Raw genomic sequence first — 8,908 nt, forward strand, 5'->3', positions numbered from 1 at the left:
ATACCTGTTGGGTAGAGGTGAAGCTCCTTGCCTTTCTAGAGTATGTCCTGGGGAAAAATCTGGCATCACAAAGACTTGCTGATAAACCTGTGAAATCTGCTCTGCTAAGAGTGTTTTCATTCATATAAGGGTCCAAGAGGAAATGAGTATGTCTCCCAAAGTTTCTGCAACTCTCTTCCTGACAGACACTGACTCAGACTCTGCAGCCCTCAGATATCTTGGAAATGTTATCTACTGTTTGATCCTTGCCACCCTGTATTCCTGTGTATTACAACTCAATAAAAGCCCTGGAGGAGGGAGCTCGAGGCCTTTTTCTCCCCTGAGAAACTGGCAACTGCTCACTTCTCCTCCCCAAGCAGATCACATCATGTCTCGGTCGCATTCACTTTCATCCATGGCACTCGGGGGGACTTTTGTGGAAAGTTACTCTCTGCCCCCCCCACAGGGAGCGAAGAATTGTGAGTTGGATCTAGAAAACAGTGAGGTTGTGAGAGGTCATATTCCAAGGTAAGGTGAGAATAAAGGATAGTGAATAGGTGTAGTGTGTTAGAGAATGGAGTTAACCACTACAGTAATAGAGTTCAGGAAACTGTAAAGTGGGCTAAGAACTGGGAGGGTTGTTGTGAAGTATTTACAATTGTATGGAACAACTATTATTTACAATAATATTAGAGCAACAATCATATGACAGAATGTATGTGATCTGGATAACATGAATGGGGGTATAGAACTTTGAGTAGTATGCTAAAGAAATTATATCACAAGTGATGTAATAACATCACAAGTGATATAATTTATTATCCTTCACATCACAAGTGATGTGAAGGATAGTAAATTAGGAATACACTATGGAAGACAGAACAGGAGAAGCCTGCCAAATGATACAATATAACCAGCCAAGGCAAAAAAGACTATACAGAAAGAAGAGGAATACAAAGATACTATTAAAATAAAAGATGTAAGAATAATGAAAAAACAATAATACAAATATGCAATAACTTGTAGTTTCTCTGCCAAAGCAAAGTGAGATTTGTCTCTCTGTCTCTACTGTTGGCATACCCCCTCTTAGGGTCCAACTCTGGTCCTTTCATAGTTCCAAGTTTCTTGTCTCACTTGTGAGTAAAAAAAAGGCAATAGAAGGGAAGAAGAAGAGATAAGTTAGGAGAGAAAAGAAGGAATAAAACAAGAAAGAAGAAAAGAGAGGAAAAAGGTACTGAAAGATAAAACAATAATAAATTTTTAAAAATTACTTAAAAAAAAACCACCTCTTGTTGTTTTGAAAGTGGCCAAACCAGTTTTTCTGGTCTTGCTGGGTGCAGCATGCTGAGGGGCATTTGATGTGGTCTTTCTCCCTTCCTGATGTGTACTCAGCCAGTCTTGTGAGCACTCTCCCAAGAGGTAGTCTGGCACCTCTCCCCAGTGCTTCATTCAGGGGTTCCAAATCTTCTTCAGAACACTCTTTCCCGGGGGGTCATTGCCCTGGGCTGGGGTGTGTGGGCACATGCCTGGCCAGGCTGCCTTAGTCAACAGGTTTGGGCGGCAACCTTCCCAGTGCTATGGGGGAACACAGGGCCTCTTGCCTGGCTGGGTGGGGAATAGGCTGAGCAGCTGTCACAAGAGAATCCCCTAAATACTTTTACTTTTTGAGAAATTCCTCCCACTCAAGCCTGCCGCTCAGTACAGCCCAATTCTCCAGCCAGACCTGTGATTATTGGGGTCAGACCTGACACTGCAACTCTCAACTCTCCCAAGCCAGTGACCACAGACTCCACGGATGATCATGGTCCTTGTGTGTTTGCCCCGTTGTCCTTATTCCCCTCTCTGCAACTTCAAGCAACCAGGTCTCTCCTGAAGCTGCTCAAACCCTGCTTGGCGGGGGAGGGAGGGAGCAGTTGACCCGCTCTTTCCCAAGGACACTGTGGCAGGTCCACTGCTCCTAAGGAGTCAGTGGTAGACCCAGCACCAAGCACTGGTGCCAGTTGTGGGGCTGCTGCAGCCCCTGTCCCTGGGACCTTATTGTCCTGCAGCTGTCTCCTTACCATCTGGTTTTTCAGTGTCCACTACAATTTCTAGTCTCTTATTTTCATATATGCTGGAGTACTGTTGGCAGTTTGCTCTGTTCCTCTGTAGATTGGCCAGGGTTTTTCTCTCATGTATAGGGAGAAGTGGAATCTGTTCTGTCCTATTCCATCACCATCTTCCCCAGATCCTATCAATAATTATTTTAAAGGTAAATGTTTCAATCAAAAGAAAAAGGGTAAACAAAAAAAAAAAGATAAAGGTTAGCTAAATGGATAAGACAACAAGACCCATATATATGCTCTCCAGAAGAGATATACCTCAGAATGAAAGATAAACACAGACTAAAAGTAAAGGGATTGAAAAAGATATTTCATGCAAATGAAAATAAAATACACTGGGGTAGCCATATTAGTATATGACAAAAAAGAATTTAAAACAAATGCTATAATAAAAAACAAAGACATTGCATAAAGTTAAAGGGAGCAACCCAACAAGAGAATTTAAGCCTTATAAATATTCATACACCCACATAGCAACACCTAAATATATGAAGCAAATACTGACAGGCATAAAGAAAACAAACAACAGTATTACAATCATAGGAGGGGATTTTATTACACCATTGACATCAATAAATAGACTTTCTTTCTAAGAAAACAGCAGCTTTAAATGACACAGTAGAGCAGATGAATTAAACTGATATTTTCAGAGCACATTACCCCAAAGCAGCACAATATACATTCTATTCAAATGCACATGAAAGATTTTCTAGAGTAGACCAAATATTAGGACACAACAAAAGTATCTTAAGAAAACTGAAATCATATTGACTATCTTCTCGGACCATAGTGGTATGAAACTTGAAATCAAGTACAAAAGAAATTAAAAAACACACAAGCACATGGAAGCTAAATAACTTGTTACTTAACAATGAATAGATTAACAATGAGATCATGTTAGAAATCAAAAGATACCCTGAGATCCCTTCACTTTTAGTCTGTGTTCTTTTCTTGTGAGTTGGATCACTTGTAGACAGCATATATGTTGGTCATGCTTTCTTATCCATTCAGCTATCTATGAATTTTGATTGGAGCACTGAATCTATTTACATTGAAGGTTATTATGATAGGTACTATTCATTGTTATTTTTCTTTCCTGTGTTCTGTATCTTTCTCTAACTCTTTTTTTCACTGGAGGGAATATGGACAAAGTGGCAAACACACAGGGGCAGTCAGTATGTACCCACTGGAACTGTGGACACCGGGTAGAAAGAGTTGGACTGTGATGGACCCTGACCTGGATAGTCCCCGATCTGATTGAAGAGTTGGACTGCATGAGAGGCAGACTTGAATAGGAGAAACTTTTCAAAAAGAAAGAAAAAGAGGTACTAGGTGGCCATTTAGGGGATTATCCCACAGCAGCCACTGCTGCGACCCCTGGCTGCACCTGTGCAGCCTCCTCAACCTCAGCTGTGGGCCCATCTCTGCTGCCAGGACCTGGGCTGTACCTGTACCCCTGGCCACAGTGGCAGAGGGCACCTAACTGCTCCTGTGACCTCACTGGTATGCTACCAACCTAGGCGCCCCCCACCCCACCATTGGCTGCCACCGCAGCAGCTGAGGCCAGCACACGCCTGACACTGCTGCCCTGTGACTGCGCTTCCATCACAGCAGCAAGGCCAAGTGCTCACACCCACAGCCATGGGGGTGGAGGGTGACTGAACCTGCCACCCAGAGGCACGGCACACCAGTCCCCACCACCCTGGACACAGCAACAGAGGAGGCACGCACCCGCATCTACCAAGGCAGCCACAGTGGCGCCCCTGCCCTGCTGGGGCTGACTGGCTCACTTAAGAGGAAGGTGGAGATGCCCCTGCAGAGGAGAACAGCAGGGCTCAGGGAGTCAGCAATCCCAGAAAGACTTAACTCAGTGGGGGAGCCGAACTACCCTGTAGAGACCGAGAGTCCCTAGCATCTAGGACAGCAAAGAACAAGAAGGTGGTGTGTGAGTTGCCCATAAATTGGTGCAACTCAAGGACAGTACAGCTGGTGGACTGAAGGCATAGGCCACGTGCAGAAAAACCCTGGGGGCCCAGCAATGAACTGAGGAACTGGGCTGGAGGCTGGGCAACTGTGAAGAGTGCTGCTCAGACCTTGCTCCCACCTCTGCAAAAGCACAGAAAAGTAGAAAAGCAAAACCAATCTCCTCTCAACCTGATGCAGCCAGGAAGACCAGCAGAACTGGCTTGGCTAGTTTGAAGCCAGCAGGGGGCTTTTTAAAAATTTCTTCTTTCTTCCTTTTTTTTTAATCCCCACAAGTGAGACAATAAAACATGAAGCTGTGAAAGGACCAGAGTTAGACCCAAAGAGGGGTCATCCCAACAACTGAGACAGTGAGACAAATTTCACTTTGCTACTCCAGAGAACTCGTAAGTCATTGTATATTTATAATGTTATTTTTTCATTATTTTTACATCTTTTATTTCATTAGTATTTTTTACTTCTCTTCTTTCTGTTCAGTATCCTCTGCTTGGTTTGTTAAATTGCACTGTTTGACTGGTTTTCCTCATTCTCACTTCCATAGTGTATTTTTAATTTTACATCTTCCACTTCAATTGTGTTCCAATAGCACACTACTCTAGGTCATGTGCTTCCCGCTCTTGTTATTCAGATCACATAGATTCTGTCATATGATTGTTGCTCCGTTACTATTATAAATACAGGCTGTTCTATACGGTTGTAAATACTACATAGCGCACCTACAGGATCTTAGTTTACATCACTATTCCTGGAATTTTGTTACTGCTGTGCTTAACTCTATTCTCTCTCACACACTACCCATGTTTTATATTCTTTACTCTCACTACATCTCATCATCTGACATCTTACAAGGTCACTGCTTTCTAGATTCAACTTAGTATCCTTCACCTCCCTATGAAAGTCTTATCTTTTGTCTATCATTTCTAAAAAGTGGCTAATGGAGTGAAATACAACGGTTAACCTTATACATATCCAAAGGATCTCCTATCTCTTCTCTATGGGGTTGGTACTTTAAATACTACAGAATACACTCTCACTGTCTTAATCCATTTTTTCTTCCCTCTCCATTGATCACGTAAAAGAGTGGGTGGGAGCTGTGAACAGCAGTATACCTGGTGAAAGAGAAAACCCACCAACAAAGGAACCACCAACAGATAATAATGGAAGAAGGTGAAGGAGTGAGTGGAAGCCACACTAACCTCCACCCAGGACCAATCTGGAATTACAACTAAATGGTGGAGAAATTACTCAGAACAAACAACTGAACAAGAGCAAGAGAGAAGCCTCAAAACCTTGGACAGACAGAAGAACCACATTTAATACAACCTGTTTGCACCCTACACAACAGCATAAAAGACGTGGTGCACAGAGTGACCCTCAGTTAGCCAGCTGGAGGGAAGGGCCCACCAAAGAAAGACCCAACAACAATCAAAACCCAAATACAACCAGAGAGCCAACAAAAATCACAGAACAACAGCAGCAAGTTCAAGAGATCACGGAGAACACAACACTGAATCTCACAGGTCTCCTACCATAGAAGTTCACACCAAAAACCCAGGGAGTCAGAACAGATCAATTTAAAAACCAGAGGCTAACAAGAAGTGTCTCACAAATAATGGGAAGACAAAGAAACAAACCCTAAATGAAAGGAAGGGGGGAAGCCTCAGAAATAATGCAAAATGATATAGAAACCAGTCAACTATCAGATATTGAGTTCAAAGCAATGATTATAAGGAAGCTCAATGAGGTCACAGAGAATTACCAAAAACTACAGGGAAACTATAATGAACTCACTTCAAACTATGTCAACCTGAAAAAAGAAATAGAAACTATCAACAAGGGCCGAGAAGAATACAATTTCTGAACTGAAGAACACAGTAGAAGGACTCAAAAGCAGGCTGGATGAATCAGAGGATTGAATCAGCAAGCTGGAGGACAAGGTGGAAAAGAAACACTGAGAAAGAGCAAGAAAAGGAAAGGAGACTCAGAAAGAATGAAGAGTCATTAACGGAAGTTCAGTAAAACGTGAAACATAATAATATCCATATTATAGGGATACCAGAAGGAAGAGAAGAAGAGCAAGGGATAGGAAAAGTAATGTTTGGAAAAGTAACGATCGGAAACTACCTTAATTTCATAAAAGAAGTCACACAAATTCAGGAAACACAGAGACCCAATCAAGAAGAACCCAAAGATGCATACTTCAAGACACAGCATAATTAAATTGGCAAAGTTCCAAGACAAAGTGAGAATCTTGATGGCAGCAAGTGAGAAACAGGAATAACCTACAAGGGATCCCCGATAAGAAAAGCAGCTGACTTCTCAATGGAAACACTCCAAGCCAGAGGAGATTGGCAAGGAATATTGAAAGTAGTAAAACCCAAAGGCCTGCAACCAAGACTATTTTATCCACCAAGGCTCTCAATTGAAATGGAAGGCCGAATAAGAAGTTTCCCAGACAAAACAAGTTTAACAGATTACACGTCATCCAAACCAGCTCTTCATGAGATCCTAAAGGGTCTGCTTTAAGAATAAGGAGAAAAACAGTGGGGGGGTGGGGGGAACACAGGTACAAAATAATGGCAATAAATAAGTACCTATTGATAATAACCTTAAAAGCAATGGATTAAAGGCACCAATCTTAAGTCATAGGGTAGCTAAATAGATAAGAAATCATGACCCACACATATGCTGCCTACAAGAGACCAACCTCAGAACAAAAGACCTACACAGACTGAAAGTGAAGGGCTGGAAACAAATTTTCCAAGCAAACAGAAAGGAAAAAAAGCCGGAGTAGCAATACTCATATCAGGAAAAATAGAATTTTTAAAAAAGGGCCATAAAAAGAGACCCAGAAGGTCACTTCATAATGCTCAAGGGAAGAATCCACCAAGAAGACATGAAATGGAAAATATATATGCACCAAACATAGGAGCACCCAAATATATAAAGAAAATCTTGGAGATTAAAAGAAGATTATTGACAACAAAACAATTATAGAAGGCAATTTTAACACTCCACTGTCAACAATGGTATTGCAACATTGAACATTTCCCTAGAACAAATAGACTTAACTGATATATAGAGAGTCTTGCATGCCAAAGAAGCAAAATACACATTCTTTTCAAATGCACGTGGAACATTTTCAAAAACAGACTACAAGATAGTACACAAAACAAGCCTCAACATAACTGAAAAAAATTGAAATCATATCAGTCATTTTCTCTGACCACAAGGGACTGAAACTAGATACTAACCTCAAGGAAAAAATCCAAAAGCACTCAAACTCATGGAGATTGAATAACATGCTATTAAACAATGAATGGGTCAAGAATGAGATTAAGGAAGAACTAAACAAATTCTGGAAACAAATGAAAATGAACTCACAGCAATCCAAAACTTATGGGACACAGCAAAAGCAGTCCTGAGAGGGAAGTTCATAGCGATACAGGCCTACCTAAAAAACACAGCTACATTTCAAATAAACAACCTAACCCTACATCTACAAGAATTTAAGGAACCACAACAAAGACAGCCCAGAGCAAGTAGAAGGAAGGAAAAAAAATGAAGGTCAGAGCAGGGTTAAATGATACAGAGACTAAAAGCACAATTCTAAGTATCAATATATCCAGGAGCTCATTCTTCAGAAATATAAACAAAATCAACAAGACTTTAAACAGACTCATCAAGAAAAAACACAGAGGACCCAAAAAAAAAACACAATCAGAAATGAAAGAGGAGAGATTACAACTGATACCACAGAAACACAAAGGATTTTAAGAAGTGACTACGAGGAAACTATATGCCAAGAAATTTGAAAACCTAGGCGAAATGGACAAATTTGTAGAAAAAGATAATCTGCCAAAAACTGAATGAAGAGGAAGCAGAAAGTCTGAACAGACAATAACAGCTGAGGAAACTGAAGCAGTAAAAAACAACAACAACAACAAAAAACAAAACTCTTAAGTCACAAAAGCCCTGGACTGGACAGGTTCACAGGAGAATTCTACAAAGCATTTAAGAAGGAGCTGACCTCTATCCTTCACAGACTATTCCAGAAAATCCAACAAGACAGAAGACTCTCAAACTCTTTTTATGAAACCAGCATCACCCTAATCACAAGTATAGATAAAGACACAACAAAGAAGAAAAAGTTCAGGCCAATATTGCTGATGAATGCTGAAATCCTCAACAAAATATTGGCAAACTACATTCAGTAATACATTAAAAAGATTATACACCATGACCAAGTGGGATTCATCCCAGGGATGCAAGGATGGTACAATATTCACAAATCCATATACATAATACATCACATAAACAAAATAAAGATAAAAATTACATGAGCATATCAATAGATGCAGAAAAAGCATTTGATAAGGTTCAGCACCCATTATGATAAAAACACTCAGCAAAGTGGGAATACAGGGAGCATTTCTCAACATATTAAAGGCCGTATATGAGAAACCTACAGCCAAGGTCATAGTCAGTGGGCATAAACTAAAATCCTTCCCAGTAAGATCAGGAACAAGACAAGGATGCCCACTTTCACCACTCCTACTCAATATATATGGGAATTCCTAGCCAAAGCAATCAGACAAAAAAAAAAAAAAAAAGAAAGAAAGAAAGAAAGAAAGAAAGAAAGAAAGAAAGAAAGAAACCAACCACATCCAAATTGGAAAGGAGAAAGTAAAATTGTCATTGTTTGCAGATGACATGATAGTGTACTTAGAAAATACTATAGACTGCACCAAAAAACTGCTTGATGTAATAAATAAATTTGGCAAAACAGTGAGATACAAAGTCAATATTAAGATATCAAAGGAAATTTTGTATACAAACAATGA

Source organism: Artibeus jamaicensis, unplaced genomic scaffold (assembly GCF_021234435.1).
Source record: "Artibeus jamaicensis isolate MK-2021 breed Jamaican fruit bat unplaced genomic scaffold, CSHL_Jam_final contig_624, whole genome shotgun sequence".
Lineage (NCBI taxonomy): Eukaryota > Metazoa > Chordata > Mammalia > Chiroptera > Phyllostomidae > Artibeus > Artibeus jamaicensis.